General features: G+C 47.2%; 1 protein-coding gene across 1 annotated transcript in view; it reads right to left on the minus strand.

The window, feature by feature from the left end:
* Window positions 1–14,761, minus strand: part of MYADM (myeloid associated differentiation marker) — a 36,825-nt gene extending 22,064 nt beyond the window's left edge. Inside the window, exon 1 of the mRNA XM_063437141.1 lies at window positions 14,614–14,761. The gene's annotated coding sequence lies outside the window, so the exon portion shown is untranslated. The remainder of the gene's footprint in view (window positions 1–14,613) is intronic.
* Window positions 14,762–21,397: the final 6,636 nt, after the last annotated feature.

Raw genomic sequence — 21,397 nt, forward strand, 5'->3', positions numbered from 1 at the left:
TGATCTCTGGAGAGATCACTTAGAGCAGGGCTGCCAATAGGTAAATCCACAAATGTTCTAGAACTACAACTCCCATGATGCTTTGTCATTCTAAATGCATGCAAAGCATCATGTGAATTATGTTCTATAAATATCTGTGGATCTACCTATTGGGCAGCCCTGACATAGAGTAACCATCAGGTTCTTTGTCACGCCTGTTACCAAGGCCCATCTCCACAACTTCTCAGTTTGGACAGGCGCCCTGTTCTGGTTGTTCTGAATTTCTTCCATTTAAGAATTGAAAGAGGCCTCTGTGCTTTTTGGAACCTTCAAGGCAGCAGATAATATTTTGTAGTCTCCCCCAGATCGGTGCCTCAAGCTCCAACTCTGAGCTTTCTCTGGCATATTTCTTTAATCTAATGGCTTGTTTTTTGCTCTGATGTGTATTACAGCTGTGAGACCTTTTCATGAAAGACCACTGTAACAAACATTCCTTCCCACGAACGTACACCACGGACTCCTGGAGGAGTGTGGAAGTTGGCCTCCTGCCCACCGACTATGGTCCAGGTCTGAGACAGTTCGGGAGTTGCCCTGCCCAGCCGCCATTTCCTTTGGTGCCCCTGGTTCAGCACTTTCTTTTCATCTTAATGGACCCGAACACTAGCTCCCTGGCGGCCGCTTGCTTGAACCAAACCCACGAATGGTCCTCAGCGTTACTTAGCCGCGACCGTTATGGAACTAATTTCAGCATGAGGACTTTGACATGAGGTGACCGTGCGGTTACCGGGCAATTTGGTCCAGGGTTTTGAACGGCTTTGCAATCTGCCAGGAGAGCGCTTTTTGGAGGGAATGTGTCTGATACTAAAGGGAACAAACGCTACCGGAGAGCAAGGCGGAGCACCGTATTTCAGACGCAGGAGCTCTAGAAAGTTGACCGGAAAGAGCACCAAACGCCCATGAATTATTATGGGCATAGGACCACATGTGCGGCCGGTCAGAAATTTAACACAGTGGCGTTTGCCCTACAATGCATGGATCGGAGCGCTATTTGGAGAACGTGGGCGCTTAGATCAGGGCTATTTGGGGATGTATTATTTGTGGGGTTATTGTATATTTTTATGATGTTTTAGGGGTATTTTTATGTTTTATGATTTTGTGGTTTCCTCTCGGTTCTTGGAAGATAATTAGCTTACCGGTCTTTCACGCAATAATCTCCCAGGTGAAGAGATTCCTGGGGGAGGATTGTGTTGAATACAATGGAGACCCCCATGCTGGGGTCTGTGCATGAAAGGCAGAGTTTGGCTCATTAAAATTAGTTGTACTCCCAGAACTATGTTTCGTCTAGTTACTGGAAGTGGAAAGAGCTAATCACTGTTCAGCACCTGGTTCCAGCTTTTGGAGGGTTCAGCGGGTAATAGTCCTTGTAAGGACTACAGCTTCCATGACTGTGTGTCATCTAGTCCCTGTGAGGGAATAGAGCTAGTCCCATACCCAGGAGCGTACCTAGAGCATTTGGCACTCGGGGCGGGTCCTATTTTTGGCACCACTCCCCACAAACTTTAAAATGTAAAAAACAACCGTAATTAAAAATAAAAATAAAAAAATGTATTTAGCACTAAGCAGTGTTCATGCTTTTGAATGTAAGCATGTTTTTGTATGGAGTATGTTTAAGTGAATGTTAGGTGTGTGTTGGTATTTGAACACAGGCATGCATTTCTATATAGCTTGGTTTTTGAATGCAGTGGTGTGGTTATATATAATGGTGGAGTTTGTATGAAGTGTTGACATTGAAATGCAGGGGTGTATTTGTCTGTATTGTTGGCGAGATTCTGAGATGTATGCACATACACACACACACACACGCAGATACATAGACACACAGTCACACATGCAGACACAGTGGCGACTCTAGGAACAATATAAAGGGGCTGGGCACATAAGATACCATAGTATAAACTGGGGGACACTAAAAGTTTTCACTAGGGGATGGGGTAATGTGATGCCATTGGCTGCCTGATGACAGCATGCAGTGCACATTGGCATCAGTCAACACATTTGCATATGATTTACATTAGCCACCCAGATGTCTTGTTGTGGGCTGGTTGACACCTCTTAACTTTGTTTATCAGATAACTCCCCTGTTTGTTATCCTTATGTGGGATTGCCATATTTAAGGACACCCCATAAGGGATCTATGTGCTAAACAGCACACTAATTTGGTATCTTTAAATATGGAAATCTCACATAAAAGCACCAGTTTAGGGAATCAACTAAACAGCTAAAAGAACATTTAAAAAAGAACATTTAAAAAAAATGCTGCTGGGATCTTTGTGCTCCTCCTGCACAGGTCCCTTGCGCACCCTGTAATATGACGCTGATGCCTGGATGTTATATGCCGGCTCACTGCAGGGCGAAGTCAGTCAGACACAATCAGATGTACACAGTTATACACATTTACTGTCAAATATAGCCACATGCACACAGTCCCAGACACAGTCTCTCGCACACAGTTAAAGGCAGACAGTCACACACAAACAGTTGCATGGAGACAGGCAATCACACGCACAATTACATGCAGACTATAACACAGTTACAGGCAGCAGAGCACAGTCATATACAGTCCCAGGTAGACATTCACACACACAGGCAGACAGTCACACACACAGTAACAGACAGGGGAGGGCTGGCAGCCTTAGGCCTGGGGGGCAAAACCAGTCAAGTGGCCCATTGCGCCACCAAATCAGTTCACCATCCATGCCCACCTTTTTCTGGTTTTATAACGGATATTGATGTTATGCTAATCAGTAGCTCTTTGCCATACCCGCTCCTTCACGGCTCTGACTTTCAATGTTGTCAGAGCACAGGCTGAGAATCTCTGAGCCTGTGCTCTGACTCACTAACTGAGCGCCGGAACCACGAGGGAGAGGATATGATCTGACTGCACCTACTGCTGGTGCGCACCAGTGGACCACCAGCGAATTGTTTAAATTAAATATGCTGGTGTACCCAACTTGTGAGCTGTGTTGGCTGCCGGGCGCCTCTGTTGTCATGGCACCCTGCGTGACCGCACAGCTTGCCCACCCTAACGGCTGGCCCTGCTGACACACACTGATGTTACTACTTAGACATCCCTCAATATTAATACAGAGATGAGAGTAAACACCAATAAACTGTGGAAACAGAGCTGATCCCCCCAAATTTATAAAGGTTTGCTTAGAAGATTTATTCAAGATTAAATCATGCCTCCTCCTCTCTCCCCCATGCGCTGCTCTGTTGGCTGGGAGGAAGTGAAGAGTAATCACAGTCTCCCAGCACAACGCCACCTGTGGCTGCATGGGGAACAGCTGTTTAATGTAATGCTTGCAGGGCGGCCAGCTGCCGCAGAACCTCTTTGTTTCCGTCTCTGCAAAGGGCTCTAGGCACTGCTTGTTGTGAGTGTGAGCCACTGTAAATTAGGGGCAGAGGGCACTTGCACTGTGGTCAAGACGGGTCTGGGCAGGAGGAGAGTGCAGTGCAATCAGTGCACTCCCCTCCTGTGGGTCACCAGTAGACTGGTGCACCTGCCCAGGATCAGAGCCGGTGCAAGGATTTTTGCCGCCCTAGACAAAATATAAATTTTCCGCCCCCCCATGTGACATCAATGCCCCACCCATATGATCTGCCATATGAACCAACGCCAGTGCTGCACACAGTGTGTGTTTACATTAAAAAGCCTGCAGGGACAAGCTATAGACACCAGAACCACTTCATTAAGCTATAGTGTCCCTTTAATGTGAGGTAAATTATAGATTAGTGTCACTAATAATATACTAGATTGCCTACTTACAATTAGATGAGGATGATGATGGGCTGCAGTTTGGCTCCACTGGTCTGGTGTAGAACAGGACATCTGGAGGCTGTTTGCAACTGTGGTCACAAAATTCAACATTCTGGGAGAATTGGAAGCAGCTCCATTTTTTGGGGGCCTCTTACACAGCTCAAGGTCTGGGCCCCAGTGCCTGACGGTGAGTATGCCCATAAGGCCCACTCATAAGTCCACTTATATGTTCCACCCACCCATGAGCTCGCTCACAGGGAGTGGAGTGTGTAGGTGATGTGTTATCTCATATGTGTGCTTATGGTATGTAGTGTATAGGGATACCAGTTTGTGCAGGTGATGCAGTGTGTTTGTGTGTAGTGGAAGCAGTGTGTATTTGTGTATAAGGGATGTATTATGTGTTTCTGGTTGTGTGTGAGGGATGCATTGTGTGAATCTGTGTTTGTATGCATAAGGGATGCAAGGTGTGTGTCTGTATGTGTGTGCATTGAGTGTAAGAGATGCATTGTGTTTCTGTGTGTATGTAAGAAAACAGTGTGTGTGTGTTTGCATGTGTGTGTAAGGGTTTGCATTGTATGTTTCTGTGTATGTGTGCAAATGATGCATTGTCTTTGTGTGTAAGGGTTGCATTGTGTGTGTGTGTGTGTAATATGGATGCATTGTGTGTTTCTCTGTGTGTAAGGGAAGCATGTTCTGTTTCTGTGTATGTATAGGGGTGCATTGTGTGTTTCTGTGTATGTATAGGGGTGCATTGTGTGTTTCTGTGTATGTATAGGGGTGCATTGTGTGTTTCTGTGTATGTATAGGGGTGCATTGTGTGTTTCTGTGTATGTATAGGGGTGCATTGTGTGTTTCTGTGTATGTATAGGGGTGCATTGTGTGTGTGTGTGTGTCCGCGCGTAGTGTTAAAGAGCTCCCTGTCTTGCCCCCTGTCCTATAGAGCTGTCCCTTAGAGCTCTCCCCTGCCCCTTAGTGGTCTCTCCTCTCCCCCACCCTCCCCTAGCGGTCTCTTCTCACACTCACCCACCCTCCCTGTGCTCTTCTCATCCCCCCTCTGTGTGTTCTCACCCCCCTGTGTTCTTCTTACCCCCCCTCCTCCCTGTGTTCTTCTTACTCCCCCCTTGTTCTTCTTACCCCCCCTTGTTCTTCTTACCCCTTCCTTCTTCTTCTTACCCCTTCCTCCTTCTTCTTACCCCTTCCTCCTTCTTCTTACCCCTTCCTCCTTCTTCTTACCCCTTCCTCCTTCTTCTTACCCCTTCCTCCTTCTTCTTACCCCTTCCTCCTTCTTCTTACCCCTTCCTCCTTCTTCTTACCCCTTCCTCCTTCTTCTTACCCCTTCCTCCTTCTTCTTACCCCTTCCTCCTTCTTCTTACCCCTTCCTCCTTCTTCTTACCCCTTCCTCCTTCTTCTTACCCCTTCCTCCTTCTTCTTACCCCTTCCTCCTTCTTCTTACCCCTTCCTCCTTCTTCTTACCCCTTCCTCCTTCTTCTTACCCCTTCCTCCTTCTTCTTACCCCTTCCTCCTTCTTCTTACCCCTTCCTCCTTCTTCTTACCCCTTCCTCCTTCTTCTTACCCCTTCCTCCTTCTTCTTACCCCTTCCTCCTTCTTCTTACCCCTTCCTCCTTCTTCTTACCCCTTCCTCCTTCTTCTTACCCCTTCCTCCTTCTTCTTACCCCTTCCTCCTTCTTCTTACCCCTTCCTTCTTCTTCTTACCCCCCCCCTCTTCTTCTTACCCCCCTTCTTCTTCTTACCCCCCCTTCTTCTTCTTACCCCCCCTTCTTCTTCTTACCCCCCCTTCTTCTTCTTACCCCCCCTTCTTCTTCTTACCCCCCCTTCTTCTTCTTCTTACTCCCCCCTCTTCTTCTTACTCCCCCCTCTTCTTCTTACTCCCCCCTCTTCTTCTTACTCCCCCCTCTTCTTCTTACTCCCCCCTCTTCTTCTTACTCCCCCCTCTTCTTCTTACTCCCCCCTCTTCTTCTTACTCCCCCCTCTTCTTCTTACTCCCCCCTCTTCTTCTTACTCCCCCCTCTTCTTCTTACTCCCCCCTCTTCTTCTTACTCCCCCCTCTTCTTCTTACTCCCCCCTCTTCTTCTTACTCCCCCCTCTTCTTCTTACTCCCCCTTCTTCTTCTTACTCCCCCTTCTTCTTCTTACTCCCCCTTCTTCTTCTTACCCCCCTCTTCTTCTTACCCCCCTTCTTCTTCTTACCCCCTTCTTCTACTTACCCCCTTCTTCTAATTACTCCCCCCTCTTGTTCTTACTCCCCCCCTTCTTCTTCCCCCCCTCTTTTTCTTATCTCCCCTCCTTCTTACTCCCCCCCTCCCCTCTTCTTACTCCCTCTCTTCCCTCTTCTTACTCCCTCTCTTCCCTCTTCTTACTCCCTCTCTTCCCTCTTCTTACTCCCTCTCTTCCCTCTTCTTACTCTCCCCCCCTCCCCTCTTCTTACTCTCCCCCCCTCTTTTTACTCTCTCCGCCCCCCCTCCCCTCCCCTCTCCTCCCCCCTCCTGCCCTCTCCTCCCCCCTCCCCTCCCCTCCCCCCTCCCCTCCCCCCTCCCCTCCCCCCTCCCCTCCCCCCTCCCCTCCCCTCCCCCCTCCCCTCCCCCCTCCCCTCCCCCCTCCCCTCCCCCCTCTTCTTACTCTCCCCCCTCCCCTCTTTTTACTCTCTCCGCTCCCCCCTCCCCTCTTCTTACTCTCCCCCCTCCCCTCTTTTTACTCTCTCCGCTCCCCCCTCCCCTCTTCTTACTCTCCCCCCTCCCCTCTTTTTACTCTCTCCGCTCCCCCCTCCCCTCTTCTTACTCTCCCCCCTCCCCTCTTTTTACTCTCTCCGCTCCCCCCTCCCCTCTTCTTACTCTCCCCCCTCCCCTCTTTTTACTCTCTCCGCTCCCCCCTCCCCTCTTCTTACTCTCCCCCCTCCCCTCTTTTTACTCTCTCCGCTCCCCCCTCCCCTCTTCTTACTCTCCCCCCTCCCCTCTTTTTACTCTCTCCGCTCCCCCCTCCCCTCTTCTTACTCTCCCCCCTCCCCTCTTTTTACTCTCTCCGCTCCCCCCTCCCCTCTTCTTACTCTCCCCCCTCCCCTCTTTTTACTCTCTCCGCTCCCCCCCTCCCCTCTTCTTACTCTCCCCCCTCCCCTCTTTTTACTCTCTCCGCTCCCCCCTCCCCTCTTTTTACTCTCTCCGCTCCCCCCTCCCCTCTTCTTACTCTCCCCCCTCCCCTCTTTTTACTCTCTCCGCTCCCCCCTCCCCTCTTCTTACTCTCCCCCCTCCCCTCTTTTTACTCTCTCCGCTCCCCCCTCCCCTCTTCTTACTCTCCCCCCTCCCCTCTTTTTACTCTCTCCGCTCCCCCCTCCCCTCTTCTTACTCTCCCCCCTCCCCTCTTTTTACTCTCTCCGCTCCCCCCTCCCCTCTTCTTACTCTCCCCCCTCCCCTCTTTTTACTCTCTCCGCTCCCCCCTCCCCTCTTCTTACTCTCCCCCCTCCCCTCTTTTTACTCTCTCCGCTCCCCCCTCCCCTCTTCTTACTCTCCCCCCTCCCCTCTTTTTACTCTCTCCGCTCCCCCCTCCCCTCTTCTTACTCTCCCCCCTCCCCTCTTTTTACTCTCTCCGCTCCCCCCTCCCCTCTTCTTACTCTCCCCCCTCCCCTCTTTTTACTCTCTCCGCTCCCCCCTCCCCTCTTCTTACTCTCCCCCCTCCTCTTACTCTCCCCCCTCCCCTCTTTTTACTCTCTCCGCCCCCCCCCTCCCCTCTTCTTACTCTCCCCCCCTCTTCTTACTCCCCCCCCTTTTCTTACTCTCCCTCCCTCTTCTTACCCCCTCCCCTGTAGGTGGCCGAGCTGCACTCCGGTCCGCGGTCCCGGCCGGAGTGATAGGAAGGTGCTCAGTGTGCACCTTCCTGTCAGTCCGGCCGGGTACAGGAAACAGAAACTCCTGTTCCGCGCGGAACAGGAGTTTCTGTTTCCTGTACCCGGCCAGACTGACAGGAACTGCACACTCAGTGTGCACCTTCTCATCACTCCGGCCGGGACCGCGGACCGGAGTGCAGCTCGGCCACCTACAGGGGAGGGGAGGGAGGGAAAAGCAGCTGCAGCCGTCTGAGCGCTCTTTACAGAGCGCTCGGCGGCTGCAGCATTTAAAGGGCCGGCCCGCCGCGGCCGGTCCTAAAATAATTTCGGGCGGCCTGGGGGGCAATTGCCTCCCTGCCCCCCGGCCCAGCCTGCCCCTGGTAACAGAAAATCAGTCACACACAGTCCCAGGTAAACAGTCACAGGCAGACAGTCACACACACAGTCACAGGTAGACATCCGCTTAGTATGCCACTGCTCCTACCCTGTTCCAGGACAGAGAGGCTCTAGGAGGACACCATTCAAGCTACGATTGGGGCAGAAGCACTGAGGCTTTCCCCAGCTCCAGCTAGTAAGCGGTCCTTGGCGGAGGTACAGGGAGCTCCACTACAAACACTTCAGGGTTTTAGTTATTCTTAACACATTCGTGAAGTTTTCAAAAATCTGTTTTTACTTTGTCATTATGGGGTACTGATTGTAGATTGATGTGAAAAAATATATACAATTGTAGCATCTGACTGCAAGATAAAAACTAAGGGGGTGTGAATACTTTCTGAATGCACTGTATGTATAAGTGTTGTGGTCCGCATATACAAAGTCCGCATCTTTGATCTCTCTCCTGGAAAGAGACAGAACTGCAAGTTGTGCATGTGACATACTGACACCAGACTCGGGACAAAACTAATAAAAACAGCCCAGAAGTCTTTTTAAGACAACTTAAGTGGCTATAGTACTTTGAGTAACCATTTAACATCTCTCAAGGCAAATAATTTTGATTCTATTCTACACTAAAAAGAGCCAATTTGGGGGGCGGAGTCTGGCTGCCGAGCGGATCAGATGCGTGCAGTGCTGGCTCCCGCATCTGGCACTGATAAATCGACTGAATGACCAAACTAAAGGCGAATTTCTATGCAGTTGTGTATGGTCTGAGCAGAGTGAGTCCCGGGGGTTGTCAGGATACCTCACAAGCGACTTCTAAAAACGGAGACTTGAGGCCTACTCATGACAGTGCCAGGGAGAGGCGGCCGCTTTCCCAGAGCTTCAGCTGTCCGTGTGACCTCTTCTGACCACCCCCGGACCGGTGGGGGTTATCCCAGTCCCCATTGGACAGCCCCCCGACTTATGGAATGTTTAAATATCTACTCAGTAAGGGGAATGAAGTAGTTGAGATGCTTAACTGCTGCTGTACTGATCCCATGACAATTTCTGAATAGTTTAATTACTGCGGTGATATCATTATGGTCCTTGAAGAGGTTAATTTGAAGAAGCAAAAATAAATGTGCTTTTGACTTAGTAACCATCAGAAATTTACTCTGCTCGAGAAAGAAAAATAAGTAATTTTCCATAGTGCACGCCCTCATAAAATGCACTGTGAGAGCCTTTTAATATTTCTATTACGTAAGCATCCTGTGTTATAAATGAAACAATCTCTAATGAAGTAAGGCTGTTCTTTATCATGTCACCCAGATGTAGTTACACTTCTGTTGAAAGAGAACAAACCTGGCTCCAGAGATGCTTAAAGTGAGCTTGATGCCTAAATACAAATTTAACTTAAAAGGGACACTATAGTCACCAAAACAACCACAGCTTATTGTATTTGTTCTCGTGAGTGTAGTCAGTCCCTGCAGGCTTTTGGAAGTAAACACTGTCATTTCACTGAAAATGCAGTGTTTACATTACAGCCATGGGGTACCTCAAGTGGCCACTCATCAGATAGCCACTAGAAGTGCTTCCTGGGGCAGTGCTACACAGTGTGCAACACTGACATTCAGTGTCTCCACCCTCTGCATGGAGATGCACTGAGTCAATGCATCTCTATGAGGAGATGCTGATTGGCCAGGGCTGTGTTTGGCTTGTGCTTACTCTGCCCCTGATCTGCCTCCTTGACAATCTCAGCCAGCCCAATGCTTTCCTATGGGAAAACATTGTGATTGGCAGAGATCACCGCTACTGATGTCAGCCAAGGATCATTTTTGTGACAGCTGCATGGCTATATCAAGGAGGATGCTGAGGAAGCCCCTTGCCCAAATGCCCTCAAGGAGTGCTACCTAGTTGGTGGAAAATGAAAGGCCTCCCAACTGTTCTGATTTTGGTGGGACAGTCCTGATTACAAAGCAAAACGTCAGTACCAACATGAAACTTCAGTAACAGCTTGCTAAATAAGGAGTAGACAGTAGACATATTTTAAATCATAATAATGTAACAATTCATAACCAGTAATGTCACTGAGAAATGAATCGTGTCTGAGATACAGCAAAGAGTCTCTCTCTCTCACTAACCACAAAGCTCCTGGCTATCCTTTTCCTCTCCAATTCTAAAAGTGGAAAGAATATCTAACGATCCTGCAGGCATCTTGGCGAGTATGACATTAGCTAATCTATTAGGAAAATATGACCATTTCCAATTTTTTATTTTCTCTGCATTAAAAATAGGTTATTACTAAAATTCTAAGATATATAAATAAAAAAAAAGAGAACCATTATTTAATTGTATTATTAATACTCTCCAAGATGTTCTGTATGAGTCCAATAAAGGGTGTTCCACCCAAATTATTTAAAGGGACACTCAACTGCCCAAATAAAAAAGACATTTTGTAAATATTGTTGTTTAGTAGATATACCCCAAATTAATATTTGCATGCATTTAATTACGCATTTTTTCATTGAGGTACATCTAAAAACATCTTGCAAAAGGTGCAGTTCTGCCTTTGCAAACTCTGCCCTTCAAACCACGCCCAGACTTTTTGTGGCTGTCCAATCACAGACTTCCCTGGGCAATTGATGCCTCGAGTTTAGCTCCACTGAGCTAACCAAACCAGGAAGTAACAAGACCGGTTTGTCTGTTTGAAAAGCAAGTGGGTGTAACCAGATTAATTTATAGAAGTGTCAATTTCTATTGAAATCTGCTCTTTTGATTTTTTTTTTAAATGAAATTTTTTTTCGGGAAACTAAAGTGCTTTAGAGGTCTGGAGTGTCCCTTTACAGGGGCCTTATAACCAACATAACTGCAGACTCCCTGGCACTGTCCTACAGAAAGAAGTCAAACCATTTTCAAACAGTATATCACTTACCTGGGTCGATCGGCTGCTTTCCATCCTGTCCCTCTTTTAATATTGCTAAAACAAATGTCCCTGCTTTTGCTTTAGTGGCATCAATTCAGCTGATGCTTTTAGTCAATATTTCTCACAAATGTGGACAAAATTCACACATGTAATGCAAAAGCAGAAAAAAAAGCAGAGGCTACCAGGGGGAGCCGAGTAACTGTTAAATGTTCGAAAGTGGTTAAAATATTTACCAAGGGACAGTGCCAAGAGATGTCTAGCACCATAACCACTACATAGTACTCTAGTAATTATGTGATTACATTGCCCCTTAAAACATCCTCTTTACCCTACATATGTGTGCAGCAATTGTATCATTATACATTTCCATTTGTTTAAGACCAGTAAGAATAAGCACAAGCTCTTCAAAAGCAAATTGTGTTTAATAAATTTCTGAGCAATTGTAGTTAGAAAAAAAATAAAAATCTCTTATTGAACATTATTCATTAAAAGAACACTCAAATTACCATAACCACCAGGGGTCAAGTCCTGGGAAATAAAGTGTGGGAGTTCCAACCCACCCCTCCCCTCCCCAAAAAATACTCTCGTATGCATATATAAATGCATACACATACACACACACACACTCACACACTCACAAATTATTCTTTTTTTTTTTTTTTAATTTAAAAATGTTCACCCAGCCTCCCTACCTGGAGAGCTGGTGTGGACCTGTACCTGGGGTCCAGTGGGGCTTCAGTGCGGCAGGCTCTTGTCTCGCTGTCAGACGCGGCGAGGGAGCTGTTTCCTCTCTGCTCCCTCTCGCCGCGAGGGCTGTCTACTGATGCAGGGAGACGGAATATGACGTCATATTCAAGCTCCCGGCATCAGCAAATGGCGCAAGGGAGCAGAGAGGACACAGCTCCCTCGATGCGTCTGACAGCGAGACAAGAGCCCGTGGGGGGGGGGGGGGGGGGTCCCCCAGGTAGCCATCAGGCCACCTCTTGCCCCCCCCCCATGACAGGGGGAAAAAGGGGGGCATTTGGGGGCAGCATTGTTTGCCACCCTCTGAGTGCCTGCAGGACCACAAACGGGAACGGCGTTCCTGCTCTTAAAAAAGTGCAGAAACGCCGTTCAATTGCGTTCCTGCAGGACTCGAGCCCTGATAACCACACAGAAAACAGTTTGATTGTTTATTTTGGAGTGGCGCAAAGCACCCCTCATTATAACCACTCTCATTATAACCACTGGAGAGTCCTCAAGGTTCCCCTACCAGTCCGGGATTTAGGGATTACCCAGTTGTGTCTAAATTTGAATTCTCGTTTTAATGAATAACCCTAATATGTCTGTCTCCAACCGGGGTAAAACCCTCTGAGAATTTTCTATTTACAGACCAGCTTTAGGTCTGCTCAAAATAGCAACAGTTGCGACCCCACTAGCTTTAAAATAAACATTAATCACTTGCCACACCCAAGTTGCGTTACTAGTAAAAAGATGCCTATGCCGTTTGCTCTTCCTTGATTATAAACCTACAACACGTTACATTCAAATTTAAGCTATTAAGACAGTAAAGTCTCAGACACATATTTATTATTATGCTAGGGGGACATTTCCCACATCCACACAGCAAAATCTGCTTTATTGTATTAATAACCAAAGACCTGGACGGGATTTATTTTCATAAAAGAAACACAAAGAAAGCTATTTAGGGAAGGACAACATGTGACATTTTATTTTACAGTCAGTGGCAATCCCTGCCCTGATTAAATGCAACAGTGATAGCGTGCCAAAAATACCCAACATGCTTCAGCCTGAGGTTATTATTACTTATATAGCGCCAACAAATTCCACAGCGCTGTACTAATGTATTATGCGTGTTGGATGCACTAAGCCAGAAATTCTATGCATCCCCTTGGTTAATGGGGCCAAGAAAATGAATGTATGCAGGTCCCTTGTTTAACCCTGGGTTCTAGGCACCTCCCTAGGGTTGCCTTGCGCTAAATTTTTCTCTGATAACAAGATACAGGTAAAAGCACATCACTCCACACCCCACCAGAATTAGCGAAGTGGACGAGACAACCCCTTTGAAGAAGAAGGAGGAATTTTTTTTTTTTTTTTTTTAAATCCTGTTGCCCTGTTTTGTCCTGTCCTTCCACCCTAGGAAAACACTTGTTGCCCTAGGCTAAAACACACAAAACAAGGAGGTTATTCACTGCACTGAGGTTAAAAGTAAATTGTAAAATGTAATCATAAAAAGCTGATTTATAAATATTCTCCAAATCAGCTGTTGTCACTGCTTAGCTAAATGTTTCAATATGATTGTAAGTTCAGTACAATGCATTGTTTAGTGAATAAACAGCACAATGTATGGACTGACAGTGTTACAATTAGAAAAAATACTATTAGATGCAATGTCAATTTAAAGGTTTCTATTCTGAACAGTGAATTGTAGGGATTTAAAAATGCTAGCAAAAATATAACTATATATAACAGAGTAAAAGATTTTTGGTTTTCCAAATCAGCCATTCTTAATTTTTTTACGTCACGGTTTCCTGAATATAACCCATAGGTGTGGAATTATTTATTTTATTTTAATGATTTGATTTATAAACCACACACATAAAGTGGATTGGATTGAGTAGAACAGTGAGAGATCCCACCATTTTAAAAATGTATTATTTATGAAGCACCAACAAATCCCGCAACGCTGTGCAATGGGGCTAAAATATCTGTTTATTTTTCAAAGACATACATAGTAAAGATTGAGTTATGGTCCAAATCACTCATTGTGAAGTGGCTATATTCTGGATTGGTGGACTGAATTTCCCACAATTCTCAGCCCGGTAAAGAGTAAATCACAGTAGTTATGGTCCCCGAGCTACAATGTTCATTGCCCCTGTTCTACACTAATGTGTGTATTTATGATTATTACAAATTTAGGGCTATAACCACACCCCAGTAAGTAAATATTAGTCGCCCCAGGCTATAACCAGAGCAGTTAGCAAGGTAATCCTTCAAAGTATTTACAGAGAGTCTTAAAGTATATCCCTCGAGAATGTAACAGTTTATATTAGTCACCTCCTGGTAGGCCTTGCAGTGCAAATAAACAAGCCACAGCTGGCAGTATCAACACCACACCTAGCTATACAGCCCACGTGTACCTCACTCAGACATAAACAATATACTACTGTACACTAATTGGGTGTTTTACACTCCTATCACTCACAGGAGCAATCTAATATCTTACAAATATTTCTTAAACTGCTTCAGTCTTCATTTTCTGAGCGTTCTACCAAAGATAATTAAATTAAACTAGAACTGGGGTGGCAGAAACGTAAACATCCAGCTGTTTTATGGCCACAGCTCTCACAATTCTCTGGCAGGCTAAAAGACTGACACATGATTGTGGGAGTTGTAGTTTAAGAGTTGCTGATCGTATGGGCGTTTTAACAACATTAGGAAAAATGAACAAGGAATAGAAGCCTCTGTTACTCTAGCTGCAGTGGAATACGACCCCCACAAGGCTCAAGCTACCCATACTGATCATTATGAGAGTGGCAGTCCATAAAGGATTTAATCCATTCTGTGAAACAGTGTAACCGTTAACGGTTTGGCAGATTACAGCTGCACACGGTGGGACTTTGCATTAAATCGAGTCTGCGCATTAAAGTTCCATCTCAGCAGAGAGTTAAATAAAAGAAGCTTTGGAGTTTAGAATGCATACCTTTCTTGGGATTCTGCACACAAGAAATACGTCCTGCTCACAAAGCCAGCGGAGGAGAAGTGAATGGATACAGCTGGGGGCACACGGTGGGTGCGGCTGCTGAGATTGGGAGTGGTTGTGTGTGTTACATAGTGTCTGACCTATTCAGATCTGTCTCTAGAAAAGGAAGTATGTGTACTGCTTTCAAGAGCAGCAGGCAGCTACTATTAGAGATTCCAAGAATTCCACAATATATATAAATGGACATCCAAGCATGTCACATAGGATTGCCTAATCCATCATGTTTTTCTGAACACACATTGAATGACCCCATAGCAAATGTGGTAACAACAAAATGGGCCATTCAGACTGGAAAATCTGGACGTTTGTTTACAGCATTTATAGTCACACTCCACTGCCAACAAACACAAATTATTTTAAAGAACAAAACATTTTAGCAGATATACCCCAAGTGCTTTAAGGACTCTTAGCCATCTGTGGCCAGTGGCTGGGGTCTCTATAATAAACTGTTGTGGGGCATGCCTGTTTCCCCCTGACCTCAGATGGTGAAGGCCCTAAAATCAATGGGTACAGCCATTGAAGGCAAATCAGGGTGGAGGAGAACTTGGTATTGGTGTGGGTCTAAGGTAAAGGACCAGTAAAGGAACCCAGAAAACATCCTCTCAATGAAGTGCTCTGGGTGCAGTGTTCCTTTCATTGTAACCCTGTAAAACAGGGAGGGAGAGGGGAAACTAATGGGACACAGGGAGAGCTGGGTGGGGAACTAATGGGACACAGGGAGAGCTGGGGGAACTAACGGGACACAGGAAGAGCTGGGGGGAACTAATGGGACACGGGGAGAGCTGGGGGGGGGGGGGACTAATGGGACACAGGGAGAGCTGGGGGAGCTAATGGGACACAGGGAGAGCTGGGGTTGAACTAATGGGACACAGGGAGCGCTGGGGGGAACTAATGGGACACAGGGAGAGCTGGGGGGAACTAATGGGACACAGGAAGAGCTGGGGGGGAACTAATGGGACACAGGGAGAACTGGGGGACTAATGGGACACAGGGAGAGCTAGGGGAAAACTAATGGGACACAGGGAGAGCTGGGGGGACTGATGGGACACAGGGAGAGCTGGGGGAACTAATGGGACACAGGGAGAGCTGGGGGAACTAATGGGACACAGGGAGAGCTGGGGACACGGAGAGCTTGGGGGGAACTAATGGGACACAGGGATAGCTGGGGGCGACTAATGGGACACAGGGAGAGCTGGGGGAAAACTAATGGGACACAGGGAGAGCTGGGGGGACTGATGGGACACATGGAGAGCTGGGAGGAACTAATGGGACACAGGGAGCGCTGGGGGGACTAATGGGACACAGGGAGCGCTGGGGGGGAAATAATGGGACACATGGAGAGCTGGGGGGGATCTGATGTGACACATGGGGGCTGGGAGGGATGGCTAGTGGGACACATGGGATTTGGGGGCCTATTGGAACACCTGGGGAATGGGAGGGGGCTATAGGGACACACATGGAGGGCTGGGATGCTAATGGGACACACAGGGGGGCTCATGGGACACATGTAGGGCTGGGAGGGGGTATAGGGACTCATGGAGGGCTCAGAGGGTGCTATAGGAACACATAGAGGGCTGGAAGGGAGGGCTAATGGGACACAGGGAGAGCTGGGGGGGACTGATGGGACACAGGGAGAGCTGGGGGAACTAATAGGAAACAGGGAGAGCAGGGGGGGAACTAATGGGACACAGGGAGAGCTGGGGGTACTAATGGGACACAGGGAGAGCTGGGGGACTAATGGGACACAGGGAGAGCTGGGGGACTAATGGGACACAGGGAGAGCTGGGGGGGGACTAATGGGACACATAGGGGCTGGGAGGGATGGCTAGTGGGACACATGGGATTTGGGGGGGCCTATTGGGATACCTGGGGGCTGGGAGGGGGTTATAGGGACACATGGAGGGCTGGGAGGCTAATGGGACACACAGGGGGGCTCATGGGACACATACAGGGCTGGGAGGGGGTATAGGGACTCATGGAGGGCTCAGAGGGTGCTATAGGAACACATAGAGGGCTGGAAGGGAGGGCTAGTGGGACACATGGAGGGCTGGGGGCGCTATATGAACGGAGGGAGGGCTAATAGGACACATGGAGGGCTGGGGCTAATGGGACACATAGAAGACTGGAGAGGGTGGAATGGGACACATGTGAGGCTGTAGGGTAATGAGACACATGGAGGGGCTGGGGAGTAAAAAGACACATGGAGGTGTGTGGGGAGAAAGAGACAAAGGGGTCAGGGAAGAGGAACAGGAGACACACAGAGGGGCTATGAAAAGGGTAGCGGTAGGGAAAGAAACAGAGAGGTGCTGGGGCCTGGGAAAGAGACTTACAGAAGGGCTGGGGAAAGGGAGAAAGAGACAATGGGGCTCGGGCTAAGAGACAGATGAAAAGGGGCTTGGGGGAGAAAGACACAAACAAAATGAGAACCACAACAGCAACGTTTCGACCCCAAAAGGTCTTTGTCAAGGCCTTTTGGGGTCGAAACGTTGCTGTTGTGGTTCTCAATAAAGTGCCTGTTTTGAACGAAGGAGTGCCTGGACCCCTATTATTTTACTAATGTTTGGAAATCTGGTTTTTGATTCCGGCTCAGCAAGCACCCTGGCTCAGATTTGTGGGAGTGAGTGCAGTTCCACATAAACTATTAAATGACAAAACTTGTCTTAATATATCAAGAAAATTGATTGAAACATTGATTATATGCAAATGCAGGTCTGCTTACAATAAATCCACTCTTTTGTTTATTTTGAAGCACTATGAGTGCTTTCTTTCACGTTTATGTGATAGTTTTCCATTTTAAGGAGTATCTGGACGGTTGCACTGGCTGGACTGCCAGTTGTTTTACCCTGGGCATGGAGCATAAAGCCTGGTTTAGGTCTGTGAGCCATTTTCGTGTGCTGTACATTTTAGATTTTGCTTGGCAACATCATAGATAGTGCTTATTGTTAAGCTTGCTAAATTACTTGCAAGTTAAATGTATTTTTTTAACACGTTAGGGCGAGTTTTAACGATTGGGCCTTCCCTGCAACAAAAAAGTACCCTCCTCCAGGGCCGTCTTTAGTATTGACTGGACCCTGGGCCACCATTTGCTTGGGCCCCCTGGATCCTACCCCCTGCCAGAAACACACACACACACACACCCTCCTCTAACATCTTTAGTGGGAGGAAGTTATTTGCGGCCGTCACTTCCTCCCACTAAGCAAGGGCCCGGTCGCACTGTTAAAGTGCCACAGCATGTGACCGGGCCACTGCTTACAAATGGGCCTCTTTACTGTGTGATCCGCCTGTTGCGTTAGCAGGCCCATGGGGAAAAACATTGTTCAGGACAGCAGGGCCCATGAGGCAGCTGCTTTGGGCCCCCCAAGAGTAGAGGGCCTTTTTGCCCCGCGTTAAAGATGGCTCTGCCCTCCTCGCCGGACCCTTACAACCAAGGCATTCCCCCTGCAGCCAATCCCGTTGATCCAAGTCATGTGGTCACAATGACAGCACGATTACATGACTTGGATTGGCGTTATTGACAGATTGACTGCCTGGGTTGTCAGACAGATCCCCCAACATATAATTAATAAAACCATATAATTATGCAAAAATAATAAATAAGTGTATTTTGATAATATATATAATTGACAGTTAAAATGATCAATGCAGCTAAAGTATGATGTCCTACAAAATATAAAAAATGCGCAGACCCACAGCCACACTGTTTTCAATTATGTGTAATTCTTATGTGTGCTTTCGCTGCTGTGGCAAGACATGTGCATGACAAAAATAAAGAATAAAAAAAAAAAAAAAAAGATCAATGCAGAACTTGGAAAATAACAATGCCTTAATGTATCTCTCTCTCTCTCTCTTTTTTTTTTTTTCAAAGATTTTATTCATATTAAATTATTTTTCATATATAAATATTTTATGTGAAATGAAATCCCTATTTCTCCTGAACAAAAAGATATATTGGAAGTGGTGGATGTGCACTTAATACGAAAGAGGTCAGTTATGGTTGAAACATTTCGTTTGAGTTCCGGGTTTTGTTTTGGTCAAAACCTGGACAATTTCCTTCATCCTTAAGTGATTAAGCAATGCATTGTGTGAGCAATGTATGTGCTATTAGTAAAAGATTAGATAGTAGATTTTGCTGCAGCTTATTCAACTTGGTCATAACATCCTTGTGTTTGTTTATGTTGCAATAATTCTGATTTGTACATTATTCATCATGCCCAAGTAGGAAGACAACAACCCAAATACATGGTTTACAAATACAATAGCAACATGACTTCCTCAAAGGCAAAGACCCCTGGGGCATTGAAAGTTTAATTCACTAAATACTGAATAATGGGAAAGGTGTTTAGAAAATACATATTTTAGTATATTGAAATATTGAGAATAGTTATAAATAAATTTACAATTAAAAATGTGTTACTAAATATTGTGTTGACTCCAAAATATAAATCTATTCATGGCTATTGCACATACTATGGGCCAGATTTACATATCAGTGGCACAGAATTCTAATATGCCCCCTCGGTAATGTGACAGGGGTTATTGAAACGGTGATGGAGTAATGTGACTAGGCTGGAGGTAATGATATTATGGGCTTGGGGTAGTGTGATGAGGGATTTATAGGGATGGGGTAAATGGGTTATGAGAGCTCATATATGAGCAATGCCTAAGAATTTATGTAGTCTAGAGCTTTCTCTTACAGTGTATTTGTATGCATGAATGCATGTTTGAATTTGTGTGGGCAGAGTCAGTAAGGCGGGCCAGATTAACATAGGGGCTAAAGGAGCTGCAGCTCCAGGCCCATGCCTATTACATAGGCCTATTAATTAGGGTTTTTACCTGGCTGGTATTTTACTGGCACAGCCAGCATTTGAAGGGCTGCCTGGAAGGTGTCGATATTGCAGTCATACTGGCAATACAAATGCTGTTATTTTTCTCAGAATAAACAGAGATTACGATGCAATTACATCACTGACCAGTAGAGGTTTGCGAGGCAGGGATAGGAAATTCCAGCATATCCCTCCCTGCCTATCTCTACTCACTGATCATCATGGGAGCAGCTACAAAGAGTCCAGACAGCAACCAACTTGCAGCCTGCAGAGACAGCCTACAGCTCAGGGAAGTGAGGGATGGGGGGAAAAGGCTGCAAGGAGACATGAGGGCACTGTGAGATATGGGGACACTGAGACACTAAGGGACATTGGGAGACATTATGACACAGACACTTGGGGACACTGGGAGATATGGGGACACTGAGACACGAGGGACACAGTGTCTCCATATGTCCCCATGTCTCCCAGCTAGTGTCTGTGTGCCCATGACTCCGTGTCCCTAGTGTCTCTGTGTCCCCAATATCTCCCAGTGCCCCAAGTGTTCCTATGTCTCGTAGTGTATGTCTCCCAGTGCCCTAGGTGTCTCAATGTCCCCATGTCTTCCAGCCAGTGTCCCTAGTGTCTGTGTCCCCTATTTTCCCAGTGTCCCCATGTGTACCCCTAGTGTCCCCATGTCTCCCAGTGTCTGTGTCCCCATGTCTCCCAGTGCCCCAAGTGTCTCAATGTCCCCATTGCTCTCAGTGTCCCCAGGTCTTCCAATGTCCCCTGTCTCAGTGTCCACATGCCTCACCGTGTCCCCATGTCTCTGTGTTCCTAGTGTCTTTGTGTCCCCAATGTCTCCCAGTGCCCCAAGTGTCCCCATGTCTCCTAGTGTATGTTTCCCAGTGGTCCAAGTGTCTCAAAGTCCACATGTCTTCCAGCCAGTGTCCCTAGTGTCTGTGTCCCCTATTTCCCCAGTGTCCCCATGTCTTCCAGTGTCTGTGTCCCCATATGTCTTAATGTCCCCATTTCTCTCAGTGTCCCCAGGTCTCCCAATGTCCCCTGTCTCAGTGTCCACATGCCTCATAGCGTCCCCATGTCTCTGTGTTCCTAGTGTCCTAGTGTCATGTGGACCCTGGGAGACATGGGGAGACATGCACTAGGGGACACTGGGAGACATGGGGACATAGACACTAGGGGACACTGAGAGACATGGGGATACTGGGGGACACAGGGAGACATGGGGACACTGGGCTACATGGAGACACAAGAGGACACTTGGAGACATGGGGCACTGAGACACTGTGAGACCTGGGGTAATCGACACATGGGGACACTGAGTCATGAGGGCACTGAGAGACATGGGGGCACTGGGAGACTAGCCGACACTGAGACACTGGGCGACATGGGAACACTGGGCGACATGGGGACACTGATACATAGGAACACTGAGACAGTGGGAGACTTAAGACCCTGGGGTACAGGGAGACACTGGGAGCAATCCATCTATACAGTAGAATCAAACTGTAAGTAGTTTTTTCGTGATTTTACAGCATTTTCTCTTATTTCACTCCTTGTGTTTTACATCATGTAGTAAAAGGTAAAAGGGTGTGCCACTGACGCATATCACATAACCTGCTAAAAGGGGTGAACATGCTTAAAAAGGGGGCATGTGTGCCCAAAGAATTGGAAAGCCAGCCTAGCATGAATGCATGTCAGCTGGCCAACTAAGGGCATCCTATGCAGACACACTGGCGTATCCAGGGGGGGCGGCAACGGGGCAATTGCCCCCACCCGAGGTTCTCCCCTCTGACTAGTGCAGGGCTGGCATTGTCCTGTTGTATAGCTGGCATTGATTCTGTTGTATAGATGGATTGCTCCCAGTGTCTCCCTGTCCCCCAGTGTCTCAAGTATCCCAC

This window comes from Pelobates fuscus, chromosome 11 (assembly GCF_036172605.1).
Source record: "Pelobates fuscus isolate aPelFus1 chromosome 11, aPelFus1.pri, whole genome shotgun sequence".
Taxonomy (NCBI): Eukaryota; Metazoa; Chordata; class Amphibia; order Anura; family Pelobatidae; genus Pelobates; species Pelobates fuscus.